Below are 16,841 nucleotides of genomic sequence, written 5' to 3' on the forward strand. Positions count from 1 at the left end.
AACGTTGAAGATACAAAATATTTTCAGCTAGAGCACATTTAAGTAATTGTGGCCACAGCATGTTTCATAGAATAAAACATACTTAGCAGTTTAAAGTTACTTAAATTATGTTTGTAGGGATCTTTTTATTGAAGTCCTAGTTTGAAAATCACAATTCCTGGGATAAGAAAGTTGTGTGTTTTTTTGTTTTTTGTTTGTTTGTTTGTCATCCAATTGAACAAAGTCACTATGCAGTGAGCATTATGGTAGTGTATTATGCCTATAGACAAGTGTTGATATGATATGTTGTTGCCATTACAGGCAATTTGAAGCAGGGAATAAACACGGCGTCTGGCAATGTCTCTTAATTTCAAGACACCTATCACCATGATGATGAGATATGTAAACAGACATACTAACTTAAAATCCTTAAAATCGGTACAGAAGTTGCTTAATTTTTTAAATAGTTTATTGATTTTGTTTTTTTTAGAGAGAGAGGAAGAGAGAAACATTGATGTGAGAGCACAACACGCCCATCTGCTGCCTCCCACATCCCTCCTACCAGGGGTTCAAGCCCGCAATCCGGCCATGTGCCCTGACCAGGAATCGAACTGGCAACCTTTTGTGCAGGACAACACTCCAACCAATTGAGCCACACCAGCCAGAGCAACTGCTAAACTTCCTTACATGCATAGCTGTTGGACGGAGGATCAGGGAGGGACAGGAGAGTGTGTCATAGATCTAGGAAGTATGATTAAGAGGAAGCACTTTGCTCAGGTCTTGGCTACACCATGATGGCATATTTCTCAAACAATTTGATCTTGTTTCCTTTGTTAGTCCCGGGCAATGGGGTAGAGGTGTAATTAGAACACGCATGGACCAGGAATTCTCCTACTGCACCCAGTAAGAAGTATGGCTATTGGAGTAGGTGGCCCATTACTCTGTTTTTCAAAGCTTAGTTTTGGCAGAACTGAATAAATTGGAATGCACAGAATGATGAATAAATTTAATTTGATGCTATTCAGCCCTCATGAAGGCAGAGAAAACTTCTCTATTTTCCTTGTGATGTTCATTTTTTAATACTTCTCATTCATAGAATCATTGAGAGAACCTGTTATCTTCTGCAAAATTCGCAAGTTAACAGACATCCTATCCGAGGTTTTTCCAGTCACCTTAATTTACTAATTATAAACCTTCCCTGGTCATCCTATTTTAGGAGTCTACCTCAGTTCCTCTTGTTCCCATTTAAAATAAGAACCTGCTCATAACATTGGCCTAACTAGAGTAATGCTGGGAATTTAATCATTATTATATTTGTATTTAGTGTGCCTTAAAAAATTCCTTCTTCTCTAAGAAATAATTTCTCTTGTAAGAAATAATGTAAACTTTCTTTTTTAAAATATATTTTTATTGATTTCAGAGAGGAAGGAAAAGGGAGAGAGAGAGAGAAACATCAATGATGAGAGAGAATCATTGATCAGCTGCTTCCTGCATGCCCTCTACTAGGGATGGGGTCCAAAACCCGGGCATGTGACCTCTTGACTATGTTCAACCACTGAGCAACACTGGCCAGACTAAAACTTTATTTTTTAAAATTAATGTAAGTTCAAATTAAAATTTGGTAAAGAATAGTAGAATTTTTAAATAAAAAAGTACCTAGCAACAAAGTTTTAGGTTGTGTATTTTTTGGTAAAACATGAAAATATTAGATTAATAAAAATGTGCAACCTATTATTTTGCATCTTTATTTTCTAAGCTAATATATTATGTTTTTAAATATTCTAAGTAAATATAATTTTAAGTGAATATAAAATCACATTGCTGAGATGCAACATACTTTTAATAAAGAATGTGATGCTTTTATTTTTCCAATTTATTATTAAACAAATTTGAGATGTATTTTGTTGTAAAGTGAGGATCTAACATGATCTTTTTAAAAAAAGAAAAACAAACCAAAAATGTTTCCAACTACTTTCTTTTGAACAATATACTCTCTTTTTTGTTTCATATGCTATCCTTAGCTTTGTAACTGACATCAAATCTGCTCTTAACAAAAGCGATGTTTTAAAAAACAAATTTTATTACCTTGTCACACTGTCTGGGTAACTGGTGGCCTATGAGAACTGCAGGAGAGGTAAATTTTTAGTGAAAACAAAACAGTATACCAGTTTTGAACTTGGAGCTTAGGGATGAGCAACATCAAGGTAATTTTTAAGGTATACTGTTGGAGAAGCTCAAAGCTTGGGACCTGAAGCACTCCACTGTTTACGGTAACACAGTTGAGGCATTACTGCAAAATGAGTTGAGAAGGGGAAGCTAAAGAGTCAACAGAGTGAGGGCCAATGAGGAAAGTGCTTCAAGAGAGGGAAGGAGTCAACTGTGGCTGGTAGTAAAGAATTATGAGGTCTAATAGGTGATCCTTGGATTTAGCAATCTGGGGGTTGGTGACTTTAGCAGTAGTTGTTTTGGTAAACTGATAATTGAAACTGATTGGAGTGGGTTTAAGAGAACATGAAAATTCAAGAAATGAGTATGGAAAACCCTTCCAAAGGACATTACTGTAAAGGTAAGCAAATAAATGGGGTGACATCTACAGCAGGCTGGAGAGACAAAAGAATGTTTTTAAAATGGAAAGTATTACATATTTGTATTCTGGTGGGAATGATTGGATTAAGGTGGTGAAATCAGAGTGCAGAAAATTAGAATAAGAAAGGAAAAATTACTGGGAAACTGACCTAAAATAGGTTAGAGGGAATAGAATCTATTGTCCCCGTGGGGAGTTGGTCTTAAATGGGAACAACAGCAGATGGAGGGGAGCAGAGCACACACAGATGCAGGTTGGTGTGAAGATGTGCTGGTGGGGCATGTGATAACTTCAACTTTTATTTTTCAGTCAATTGTGAAATAAGGTAAACTGAAACTGAGGATGTTGAGGCTCTATTGGAGATTTGAGAAGAAAGGGTAAAATGTTCCTCAGCCCAAGTAGGAGAATGAAACAACCAGGATAGTAAAGTAGCTTTATGGACAGTCCAAATCTATATCATGAATTTAAAGTGAGGCTAGACAGCATGGTTTTAAATTCTATAATAACTAGTCCATTTAATGGGTATAGGAGAGAGTTAGATTTAACAAGGGCCTGGGTTTTTGCCATGCAAACATGACCAAAGTTTAGGGGAATCAGGAGTTGACGGTGTGTGGGGAGAGTGGTAACAATAACTAATACAGAACATAAGCAGAGGAAGATGAAAGTGAGTACCTAAGAAGAGAAGTAAAAAATGTAAGTAGGTTCATGGAGTGTAGATTGTTAGGAAGCTGAGTTGTACCTATCTGTATTAGAGAGAAGGAGCTAGAACAAGGCAGGGTGAAGTCAGAAAGTGAGATTCCCAATATCTGAGGCCACAGATTTAGGTAATTTTAAAACAGTAAAAACACTGAAAACTTTATCGCTCACATAAAAATGAAAATATTTTGCCCTAGCCGGCTTGGCTCAGTGGATAGAGGACTGAGCCTATGGACTGAAGGGCCCCAGGTTCGATTCTGGTCAAGGGCACATGCCCAGGTTTCGGGCTCATGGGGAGTGTGCAGGAGGCAGCCAATCAATGATTCTCTCTCATCATTGATGTTTCTATCTCTCTCTTCCTCTCTCTTCCTCTCTGAAATCAATAAAAAAAAATACTTAAAAAAGAAACTGTTTTTGCTATTGGTTCACTAAATCACCAGAAAGCAGCTTGACATATTAGAAGTGCTCAGTCCCAACATATTTCACATACTAATCCTGAGAGCCAAAGAATGCAGACTTTACATAGTATTTCTAACAAAGGTTTCAAGACATTTTCTAACCTCTCATAAGGAGTGAATAAAATGAAAATTCAAATATTATCTGCCATTCTTGAATAACACTTGCAGTTTTTTTTTTCTGAGTCTGGAAAAGAAACTATAGAAAAATATACTTTCAGAGTAAAATATTTGATTCTAGTATTAACAGTAACTGGGTCATTTGCCTTACAAAATTACTACTAGTATTTGTTAGTAAAAAGAAATTCAAGGAGGAAACAATATTTACTATAGAGAAAAATATTGGCATTTATATAATAAGAAATGTGAATGATATAAGAAAAATGCTCTAACGGTATGTTTTTTAAAATTTTTTTATTGATATCAGAGAGGAAGGGAGAGAGAGATAGAAACACCAATGATGAGAGAGAATCATTGATCGGCTGCCTCGTGCATGCCCCCTACTAGGAATTGAGCCCACAAGTACTCTGACTGGAATCAAACCATGACCTCCTGGTTCATAGGTAGATGCTCAACCAATGTCACACACTGGCTGGGGATGATTTTTAATTAAACACCACAAAAATCAGTATATTTTGTAAGCCCTATTCTCATTGCTAAATTATCTATTTCTAATCTGTATATTTCTATCAAATATATACATATGCACTATTATGCACTACACTAGAGGCCCAATGCATGAAATTCATGCAAGAGTAGGCCTTCCTTCCCCCGGTTGCTGGCACCAGCTTCCCTGTGGCACCTGGGACCCAGGCTTTCCTCCGGCCCTGGCTTCGTCCGGAATGACGTCTGGAATGACGTCCGGAATGACATCCGGTCTAATTAGCATATTGCCCTTTTATTATTATAGATTTTTGTCTCCCACAAATTCTTATGTTGAGCACTAATCCCCATTGTGATGGTATTTTGAGATGAGTCCTTGGCGAGACAGAGTTAGATAAGGTCATGAGGGTGCAGCAATCATGATGGGATCAATGCCCTTTAAAGAAGAGAGGAGAATTTGTACAGCGTAAAGGCCAATCTATTACATGTACTAGAAAAAGCTACTTACTGAACCTGCAAAATTCCTTTCATCCCAGTTGATTAATACTTTTTATACTCAATGATGCACTTGTTATTTTTGTATCCATAGTTACTCTAGAACAGTGGTCAGCAAACTCATTAGTCAACAGAGCCAAATATCAATAGTACAACGATTGAAAGTTCCTTTGAGAGCCAAATTTTTTAAACTTAAACTTCTTCTAACGTCAATTCTTCAAAATAGACTCGCCCAGGCCGTGGTATTTTGTGGAAGAGCCACACTCAAGGGGCCAAAGAGCCACATGTGGCTCGCGAGCCGCAGTTTGCCGACCATGGCTCTAGAAGATTCCAAGTCCCTCTTAAAAGAAATTTTAGGAGACTCAGAACAATTAATACCATTTATTGTATATCTTACAATGTTAACTTTTAAAATCATGTGATTAGTCACTTGAAATTGGCTAATGAAGGGTTAATTTCCAAGTAAATACCCACTGGTAAAAAGAGAACAGGTTTCTTTTTCAGCAAACACTCTGGAGTTTTTGATAATTCAGTCTTTCAGTCCTGCCAAATTTTGCTCTGATGCATTCCATGTAGACAGACAACTCTTGCAGGCTTGAGCAGGTGCTATTTGTGAAATCTCGTGGGATTAATTCTTTGTAGTTTAACAAGCACAAGCCATATTATGCACTAAATCATCTCGATGTCAGCCTCCTAAAGAATTCTTTAGCTTAAACAAACCATAATCTGTTGCTAAGAGAGATAAAATAATAATAATAGTTATAGCAGGGAAATGTTGTAACCTTCTGACCAAGACCTTGTTGACATTTCAGCTTTTTCCGTGAATTGAACTTGTCAAGTTTATATAGACAAGTGTTTGCACTGATTTCATTTCAAATGTGCTATTGTTAAGCTTATTATATTTTTCAAACAAAGTATAAAGAAGCCTGTCAAACAACATGGAAAATCCTGGAAGGGGGACATGTGTTAGATACTCATGATAGGTCAAAACAACGGTTTGATTCATTCTCATTTTAGTACTTTAAAACTCAGGACTTAAAAAGAAGATGCTTTATAATAGAATTTGAAATGTTTTTCAGTTTTGACTTATATTTAAGAAATAAGCCACATAGTACATCCTGTAGCTTTACTGAGCCAGCACTGTGCTCAGAATGTTTCTCTTGTGGAAAAATAAAAGAAGTACAGATGCTGACTGTGATTAAATTGAAGACTGACAGACCTGCAGCCTTCAAGAACTCATGATTGACCACCATTTACCTTTAGTGTATTACATGCAGGATATGCTTCAAGTGTTGTTTAAACAAAGAGAAATTTCACAGTGCACAAAAGTGTTATATTTAATACAAATCCCCCAGGGTAGAGGTTAAGCAATTGGATCAGTGTCAAGAACAGAATGTTTTTAGCTTTGATGAATGCTCTAGCCAAGCACAGGGTTCCAAATGAAACTCAAGATTACTGTGATAGGACTGACCAGAAAAAGATGAAGTTTCTACCAAAACCAGGAACTGATTAAGTGAATGAATGAAAAATAGCTTTACAGATTAAGGAATTTCATTTAGAATGTCTTAGTAATAAGCACAATGCAATTGATAGTTTCCATACATTAATCACTCTCCTATTTATTTATGCCAAGTAACTAAATGCTCTTATGATTTTAAAAATACTATTGTTGATACTCTTGGCACAATCAGAGACCGTACTATTTTCCTATTAAACGCTATACAAATTGTTGGTAACCACAATACCAAGCGTGTTTTCCACTTATTTAAGTAATTGTTCTTCACTTTGATTTACCATGGTGTCTCATCTTTTCTGTTGATTTACAGTTGTCAGGGTTGAACTACAAAGGGACCAAGAAACCATGATAAATGGAAACACACATGCAATAAATAGCAGACTGAAGTGATGCATCTGTTTCAGAGAGCTATCCTGCCACTTGGCTAGTTTCATTTCCTGAGTAAATAACTATAATTTTCTTATTATAAACCTTACTGAACTCATGTTCAGGCAGCTGTGAATTTCTATAGTTGCTCCACTAAGGGATGGTTTGTTAACCATTTAATACACTTCCTATTCTAAATCTTCACAGTAGTAGAAAATATTCTAACAAGACACTTAATAGCATAATGTTCAAGTTGTAAAACTGAAGTAGCCACAGAAGTCTGTTGTTCTAACATTGTAAAAGTTTGTCCTTAACTAGCTGCTTGATTTTAAATTTTATATGTCATTTCTAAAAATCAAAGACATTCTTTGAATATTTTTTAAAATCATTCAAATCTGTATATGATATTCTTAAATATTCCCATTTGTTAAGTGGAATTGAAAGAAAAATAAAAATAGGACAGGATTTTAAAATGGCACATGCCCTTGTATACCTCCTATTTATGACTGCTGCCTGAAAAGTGTAATGAGTTTGAATCAAATCATTATTTCTTTTTTTAACTAGTAATTTTTTATGTAAGGAAAAAAAATCTATATGCTATATAAACCCATGCATTATTTCAGTTGTTTGCTTGTGCCCTAATTAGAAAACTGAATTTGAACAAAGTTATTAATTGCTTATTAAATATTTTTATAATTATGACAAATGTTATGTACCATGTAGATAGTACTCAAGCCTGGGGTATCTTTATTATGGACACAAGACTATTTCAATTAATGAGTTATATGTATTAATAGCTCAACTTCCTTCCTCTACATACTAATTTCCATCAACTGTCATGCTTACTCAAATTCAGGAAGAGTCAAGGGATGCTAGCCCTCTGCCCTTCTCCGTGTTGTGGTGTAGCCATTCTCATCGTGCACCATTAACAATGATCTTTATCTGTAACTGAAGTAGGAGCAAGTTGGAGGACAATGGAACATCTGACCCAGAAATATGCATATCCATTTCAGAGGACCAAAGTAAGTGAACAACTTTATATGCCTGGGCTGCTCATTAAGTTAACTTTAAGCTCAGAAGCAGTGTGAGATATCATAGCAAAAAAATCAAAGTAACATGTTGTATTCAAAGACTGCTAATGTTTAATTAGCAATCAAATTAGTATTCTAATGCTTCCAAATGTAGAAGTATTGCCATTTTATTAGTGATTATGTACCTTCTAAATTTTACCTAATTTTTTACTTCTTTTATTATTCTAAGAAAATTGATATGTACATTGTATGATTGCTTTTATAAAAATTCAAACAGAATAATTTTATTCAATTTGAATTTCCTTTTTCTAAAAGCAATATACATAACAAAGTGACCTCCAAGGACAAAAATAAACCATAAATTGAAATCCTTTACTAAAGTCTACTATGGAAAATTATTTCTTCTAAGCTAACTTTGCACATTAAATTTAATTATTCTGAAAATATGCTCAATTACATAATTATTGCTTATGTATTGATAGACTTAAGTGAAAATAAGTATATAAGCTTACATTAGAAACAACTGTATATTAGAGCCAAAATTTAATGACTGATTTATTTCCTCTTTTGAATCACCTAAAAATAAGTATATCGAAATTCCATTTACATCATATTTATAATCAATAAACATTTTATTTTCAAGGTTTTCAAAAATATATCAGGTAGAGACTGAGAAACATCTGAGATTTTGTTATTTTAATTAAAGTAATTTAATTGGTTGGAATCCAGTTTTTTTTTTTTAATTTTAAAGCTTCTTTCCTCCCTAAGGTCTCTGCACTTCAATTACCTAATCACATAACAGCAGGAATTTTTACATCAATAGGATAAAATGCAGAGTAGGTTACATTCTAAAAATCAAACCAAACCAAACCAAAAACAATATGGATGCCTCTTAACTTTAGTGTAAGTTCAAAATATCAGAATAAGGATGCCTCAAATCTAGTCTAAGAACTCCAGGACTACTGTGACTTCTAGGTGGTCTTCCTCATTTTGTATCTATCGTATTGACAAGAAGAAATCTCTGTCCTCCTAGGACAGTGGTCAGCAAACTCATTAGTCAACAGAGCCAAATATCAACAGTACAATGATTGAAATTTCTTTTGAGAGCCAAATTTTTAAACTTAAACTCCTTCTAACGCCACTTCTTCAAAATAGACTTGCCCAGGCCATGGTATTTTGTGGAAGAGCCACACTCAAGGGGCCAAAGAGCCGCATGTGGCTCGCGAGCCGCAGTTTGCCGACCACGTTCCTAGGAGAATTGGCTGTTCCTTGCCATAGCAACAAGTGACCAACCACCTGAACCACATTTTTAAATACTCCATGAAATGAATGAAAACTCACTTCTGTAACCATGCCTCTGAAAGCCAGCTAATCAGTGACAACACGTTGTTTCTGAAGTCGCCCAAATAGCGGCAGCTTCGCTGAAGTGACTATATTTTACATGTCAACTAATCAGCCATAGTCTCACTGAGATCATCAGTTTTGTAGCTAAAAAATTAGCCAACCTCTAAATACCCGCGCTTCTGAAAGTCCATCAGTTCTTAAACACCATGATTCCCAAGCCCTTATGTAAGGTCAGCTCTCTTTCTTAGAAAGACTGTGCCTTAACAGTATAACTCTGCCTGATTTAGCAAAAAATACAATTGGATTTTGTGTTGGACATTGAGTGATTGTCTTTTTTTACACCTATAATTATGATAGGTCAATGTGAACAGTGATATGATTAGCTCCTTTAGAAATGAATGTAATGGACTTGAGATAAGTAAAAGTTATTTATTTTTCTTGGGTAATAAGAAATCTAGAAGTAGGAAGAATGAGGCTGGTATAGAGAAAAATAAAGTTATCAAACATCCAAGCTCCTATTTTTCAGCTCAGCCATTATTACCCACATCTTAGGAAAAAAAGGAGGAGAGAACAGATTCGGGGTAGCTAGTACTAACTGCCACAAAATTATAGTAGTTGAGAGTTTTGTTTCTATTATTTCCTCTGGGTTAAACTTTTTGTTCTGTAATTTATTAGTGGCATGACATTGGAAAAATTATTTAATCTCCTCTGAACCTTATTTTTGTCTGTACAAGGACCTACCACAGAGAATTATAGTAGGGATTAAATGATACACTTATAAGGCATTATAAAAAGTAACTGAATAATAAATATGGATATCATTGCTCTATAAATACACTATGTGCACACATTGATTTTTCACAAAAGGTAGCATCACAAGTATTAATTCTGTTGAGATTGCTATACAGAAAACATAGAATAGCAAACTAAGAATTTTAGCTCTGCCAAAAATGACTTAAAACTTTTAAAAAGTGGAAAAGATTGCACTAGATTATATTGATAAAAAAGTAAGCATAAATTTGTTTGCACTTTAGCTTCCTTTGGCTATCATCTGCAAGTTTTTATTTTTAAAGGAATCTATCTTGTCTAAACATGGTAAAATTATTGCTCGGTCCAACTTCCAAAAAAACTAAAATAAGCCCACATTTAATGAAAGTTTATGAACCTTGGCAATGCTTTTGTTGAACCTCCCTGAGTTTCAGGATTATTTGAAACTGAAACCAGGTGAATCTCAGAATGTTTCACAAAGTTCTACAAATAAAACATGATTTATACAACATGCAGTATTTGATTCTTACCTGATGCTAAGTCTTCTTCAAAATTTCTCACTACTTATATCTGACTTTTTATGCTCTATTTAGTAATTTTCAGGCTGAATATACTTTATATATTTTTAAAGTTTGGTACTTGAAACAGAAATATATTATTATTAATTTTTATGTTATATAAATTTTTAAATATATTTTTATGATAAGGTGAGTCACTGACAACTCCCAGAAGTTCACTCTTCCTCCAAGATGGGTATAATCACATAAGAATGTCTTCCTCTTAAACACTTTAGATAAAAGTATAATTTTCCCTGATAATTCTTTTCAATTTTTATACTTATTGCACATGTATTAATCTCAAGTTGACCAGCTCCAGTTCAGAATAGTTACTTATGCATTTTCTATATACAATGACTTTAGATTTCCACATTCTTCACTTCTTGAAAATACCACAGATTATTTATTTAATAAATAAATAATCATTTATTAAAGTCATTTAATAAAAGGAAGATAAATAGTGACAAAGTACCATGATATATACTCTGATTAGTTCAATAATATTATGTTAATATAGAGTGTGACTGCCAGCCCCGATTGCCCCTGAGGGCTGCTCCACCTCCCCCTGCTCCTGAGGGGTGATCAGGGCAGCAGCCCCTGCTTGCACCCACTGACAGCACCGGTCCCAAATGCTCCATGCCATCAGCGGGTGTGAGCAGGGCCGGCGCTGTCAGCGCATGGGAGTGGCAGCATCAGGGACTGCCAGCAGACAGGGGAACTGGGGCTACAGTGGGAGGGGCTGGGTGGGGGTGCGGAGGATGAGCTGAGACCCGCCCCTATGCCCACTGCAGTCTCATAGCCCACAGTTCCTTTCAAGGTGCACAAATTCGTGCACTGGGCCCCTAGTAAGAAAATAAGTGAGGATAAAATTGTATAATGCTAATTAAATAAGTACTAAGAAAACACTGTCTAAAAGCAAGAACAAAACTGGTTTTGATTAGCTTCCTTGAAGGAATTTTCCATTAAATTCTTTTACCTACCGACCTTTCTGAAGTCAGAATATACTAGTTCCCCAAAGTATGGATCCCCTGCTATTGCCCCTGCCTACTGTTTACAAACCCCAATGCCCAGAATTTAATGTCTTTTATGTTTAGATTATTTCCTTTACTAATTTATGTTACTTGCTTGGACCCATTAGGCATTTTGACTTGCTACTCCATCAAAACCAATACAAGAAAAAGAGAAAGAACCATTGCTGACCAGATTATGGATTTAGAGAAAACTACCCAGCAATTATTAGCATGTGAGTTGTCCAGTTACAAAGTTGATGTTGCTACATTGAGCAAAACCAGATTTCCTGATGAAGCCACACAGAGGAAAGAGTCAGATTCTACTAGTTCTGGGGAAATGATCATCCTCAAGAAAAATACTGATTTCTCACTGCATAAAAAGAAATACATTTCCTGACACTTGGAAAAGCACTAACATACAGGAAACAAAATGAAGGAATTACAGTAGAAAAATCTGAATATCTCTCTGTAGGGGTATTTTGGTGAAAAGTATTGAGGGAAAATGATAAATAGTTGCTTACATTTTAAGGTCATGATACCTTGGCTAAGATGTTATACAGTAGATATGTTACTATCAAAATCTTGGATGAAAATCATATCCTAGATTCTCCCTGTATTTTACATATTGCCTCGTTTCAACCCCCACCACACAGAGAGCAAAACATTTTCCTGTGATGCCAAGATCACATACGATACCAACAGCTTGACCCTCGAGTGCCCATGTACTAGGCTGTTGCAGAGAGCTACGCAGGTCACACATACCTGCCCAACTCCAGAGGTGCCATTTTCCCAACCGAGAGATGGATGGGCTCTCATTTTTAGGACTAAAGATATAATCTGCCATTGAGTGTGATACAGTAAGAGACACTGCAAATGAGAGTTTAGGCCAATTAAGCTGGCAATGTTCTTTCTTAGTTTTCTACTCCCAACTTTTACTTTCTTAGTTTCTGTATTTTTATTCTTTACTCATATGTTTCAATTAAAAATAGTCACAAGAGCTTTGAAATAGGAAGTTATTTTTGACTCTTCCTCTAACCCAACTGACATGCTCCCATTTGTCTTCTCAGAAAGTAGCCTCTCCCACTCACAGAAAACCCTTCCAACTAGCATCATAGTCCAGGTGGCTCTGCTCTCAAGTGTTGTTCAGCAGGTTCAGTCTGGTTGGAAGGCAGTGCCTGCCATCTGACCTTTGTACTGCACATCTACACAGACTAGATGGAGAAACCGAGGGTTGGCATTGCTGAGGGTTGGGTCAGGAGAAGGAAGAGAAAGAGACAAAAACAGAGTCTGGGATCCAAGAAGTCCAAACACTGTTTGGTTTGGCCCTCAGACATGGCAGCTCAGCAACAGGAAATGTCAGCTTATTAAAGACTTCACATGGCATCATCAGAGGACAGCCATCAAACTCCCTGGCAAAGTTCCCAAGATCACACTGAGGGAGGAAAAACAATATGAATCAATATGAATGTCTAGATTTCTTTTCTAAGACAGCAGAGTTTACTAGGCTGGCTGATTTGGCAAGCTGTTAACAGAACTAATTTGATTGCTTTGGCAAGGATAAGAGGATGCACAAGGAGGTCAACCAGCTCTGATGCCAGCTTTGAATGCCAATGATCATCCTGTATTGCGGGTGACCTGATGTCGTTGAGGAGATGGGGTGGCTTGGGTTGGAGACTGCAGAAGCATCACCAAAAGCCACCACAGCTGATGGAAGTTAGCCATTTGTAGGTGCAAGGGAAAAGCCTTCTCTGTCAGAGGCAAATAGGAGCCCCCACCAGGGCTGTTACTTTTTGGGTTGAGTTTCCAAAAAAGACACGTTTATCATGTTTGTCACACCTGTGAATGTGCCACTTGTATTACTGTCCTCACCATGTATCACTTTGCTCTTAAAACTGCTGGCTAAAAGTCCTTCCTGTTAGGGGATAGATTCTACTTATCCAAAGTTTAGAGTCTCTTGAAGTAGTCTTGTTGCTATTGAAACCCATAGCTGAACATGAAGGAGCAAATAGAAATCAATATGGCCTGCCTTCACTAAGATTTTTAGGATACTCCCAAGGCAACTTTCTCACTCCACTGCAAAATGTATATGCCACCAGCGCAGCAGGCACATGGACTCATTCACCACTGAGGAACTTGCCTCTGCTGCCAGCATCCCTGTCAGAGCCCCTTATTCCTCTTGGCATCTATCCCTTTTAATCACACCATACTCAGAAAACCAGGCCAGGCAGATTTAATAATCAAGAAAGCCCACAGGGACCTGCTAGAGGCAGGTAGAAGGAAAGGGAGTCTGAGCAGGGACTCAGCCCAGGTGTTTGCAAAGGCTCCTCACAGCTAGTGAACCTTAGTGAACATGGGATAATTGTGAATTTTTCAGAGGCTCAATGCTGTAGAGCTTTGGTTATTGCTTCAAAAGATATTCTAGATTCCAAACTATACTTGAATACATCATCTGAACTCCAAGGAAAATATATTTCTCTTATTTTATAAATGCCCACCTGTCTTGGTTACTTTTTCAGTGCTATAACACTGGCTACCATTCTAACCTTGCTCAAATACACACTTACTCCTTATTTGTTTATATAAAACTAGTGGCCCAGCATATGAAATTCGTGTATGGGGCGGGGGGTTCCCTCAGCCCAGCCTGCACCCTCTCCAATTGGGGGGTGTCTGACTGCAATCTGGGACTGCTGGCTCCTAACCACTCACCTACCTGCCTGCCTGATCACCCCTAACTGCCCTCCCATGCTGGCCTGATCTCACCCCCACTGCCCTCCCCTGCCGACCTGATCCTGCCCCCAAGTGCCTCGGCCTGCCTGATTGCCCCCGACTGCCCTCCCCTGTCAGCCTGATCTCGCACCCAACAGCCCTCCCCTGTCAGCCTGATCTCGTTCCCAACTGTCCTCCCCTGCTGGCCTGATCTCACCCCCAACTGCCCTCCCCTGCTGGCCTGATCACCCCTAACAGTCTCTGCCTCGGCCCCCACCACCATAGCTTGTCCAGAAGGAAGTCAAAAGTCTGGAAGATGGCAGGTCAACCCAGTCTAATTAGCATATTACCCTTTTAGTAGTATAGATAGATTATATAGGATAGGATTTCTTAAATGGGGTAGGAGAGCCTTTTTCATCAGGAGGAGATGCTCTTGGCAGACAAAAATACATAACCCCTATATCTGGACTGATAGCCAGCCAAATGCACTATACTGCCAAACCAGTCATTAAAAAACTGAACCGCTTTCTTAAACCTTTCACCAAACAGCTGTTGCCCTTAAAACCCCTCCTCAGCCCCCACCTTAGGTTCTGCCTTCGCAGTTCACCCAGATTAGGTTCTGACTGGTCGGTTTCTATGCCTGTCAGCGTCAAAAGCTCTGCCTCCTAGGCAGCCATTGGCTCCTCGCACTTCACCCAGATTTGGTTCTGAGTGGTCATTTTCTATGCCAGTCAGCGTCTCCAGTCCTATCAACGGGCCTGATCAGCAGCCCCAGTGGAGGCCGGAGAGAAAGAGAGGCGCAGTTGCTGGCCAGGCCCGGAGAGAAAGAGGGAGGCAAGGGCTGATCAACAGCTGCCATGGAGGCTACCGATCAGACCCCGGAGAGGGTGCAGGTTGGGCTGAGGGGACCCTCCCATGCATGAATTTTGTGCACTGGGCCTCTAGTGTAATACATAAACTCTAGCCACTATAAAACACCCATGACCATCCAGGTCTCTAACTATTGGCTGTTTCCAGAATGACTTGAGGGCCAATTACAAAGTCAAATCTGAGAGGAGAGGACTTATACATCCAAAAATAACTGCCAGATTTTGTAATTCTCTCTCTCTCTCTCTCTCTCTCTCTCTCTCTCTCTCTCTCTCTCTCTTTCACACACACACACACACACACACACACACACACACAAACAAACACATACACACAATCTGAAGGAGACATATGGGAATAGATTCTCAGGGAACTACACCAAATAAGGAAGAACATAATCTTAGACTCATTTATCAGAGCACATGTGCATTTACCAGAGTCTGAATTCAATATGCAAGCTCTAACAGCTGGAAGTGGTTCTAATTTGTTTGCCTGGCTGTTTTTGATAAAATGTAATCTCAATAGTGATCTGCACTTTTAAAAAAAATGAAGATGTCAAAAATTCCTTGGAATAGTGTGAGGAAAGAATCTAAACACTTAGAAAATTCTACCCATGGTAGTGTATTTATCAAAGATAATTCCCCCACCAAATCCTTAACCTTTTACTTCAAGAAGGTGCTGAAATCTGTCTCAAGACATTGAGAAATAGGTTTTTGAGAGACATATTGTTATTTTATTATAGATATACTTGTATTAATGGAAATATTTTCAACACAAATCTGAAAGGAATTACTATTGCCTGAAGAATGTCCTTGGTCCCAAAACTATATTCAGTTTATACCAGAAACTACACATAACTATCATATGGCAGGATTTGTCCCAGTTTACAATCTATGTGAAAAATAAATAAATGTGAAAGATTAACTCTGTGGCTTTAAGGATTGGTAGTGTTTCTCCTAATAACATTTTACGTAGTTTAATGCTTTCACTATAAAACAAAAACTTCATTTATTTTTACTTTTCAGAATATTATAAATTGAAGGATTCCCACTGCAATGAGCATGCCTATTTTTCCAAGGCCTTAGAAGGAATATAATAGCTAACTAAATAACTGGCTTCAATTCTAGGAAAACAATGTTTTAGAAGGGCAAAAATTTAAACACTAAAATAAATTATAAATGAATGTATCAGAGCAGCAAGAGAGTCAAGTAAAAAAAAAAAAATCCCTTTTGTGATGGACATGTTTCTCAAATCTGTCTTGAATCATCTAAGACCGTGGTCGGCAAACTGTGGCTCGCGAGCCACATGCGGCTCTTTGGCCCCTTGAGTGTGGCTCTTCCACAAAATACCACGGCCTGGGCGAGTCTATTTTGAAGAAGTGGCGTTAGAAGAAGTTTAAGTTTAAAAATTTGGCTCTCAAAAGAAATTTCAATCGTTGTACTGTTGACATTTGGCTCTGTTGACTAATGAGTTTGCCGACCACTGATCTAAGACTTCTCCCTTTGCTCCCGTTACTTCGAGTTCACCACTGGAATGCCCAGGTCACACATCAACACTCCAGACCTCACCGTCCCAAAACTGAGGCCAGACTCTCAGGCCACATGTGAGTTACCTGCATCTTCTTTAAGGTTCTTGCCATAATTCTGAATTATGGGCACATCAGCCTTATGTTGATTTTTACCTTTTTGCTTTCTCTAATGCATCGCTATATTTCTCCCACAGTTTACAATAACATTTTTTGTGGGGGATCAAACACTTTTCTCGAATTCCACACGCAAAACCACTGTCTGGTATGCCACCGCTGCATTTTCCCCCTGACTGGTAAGAGATTTCTACATAGTATGTCGTCTTCACCCTTTCCCTG

The sequence above is a fragment of the Cnephaeus nilssonii genome (assembly GCF_951640355.1).
Source record: "Cnephaeus nilssonii genome assembly, chromosome: 5".
NCBI lineage: Eukaryota > Metazoa > Chordata > Mammalia > Chiroptera > Vespertilionidae > Cnephaeus > Cnephaeus nilssonii.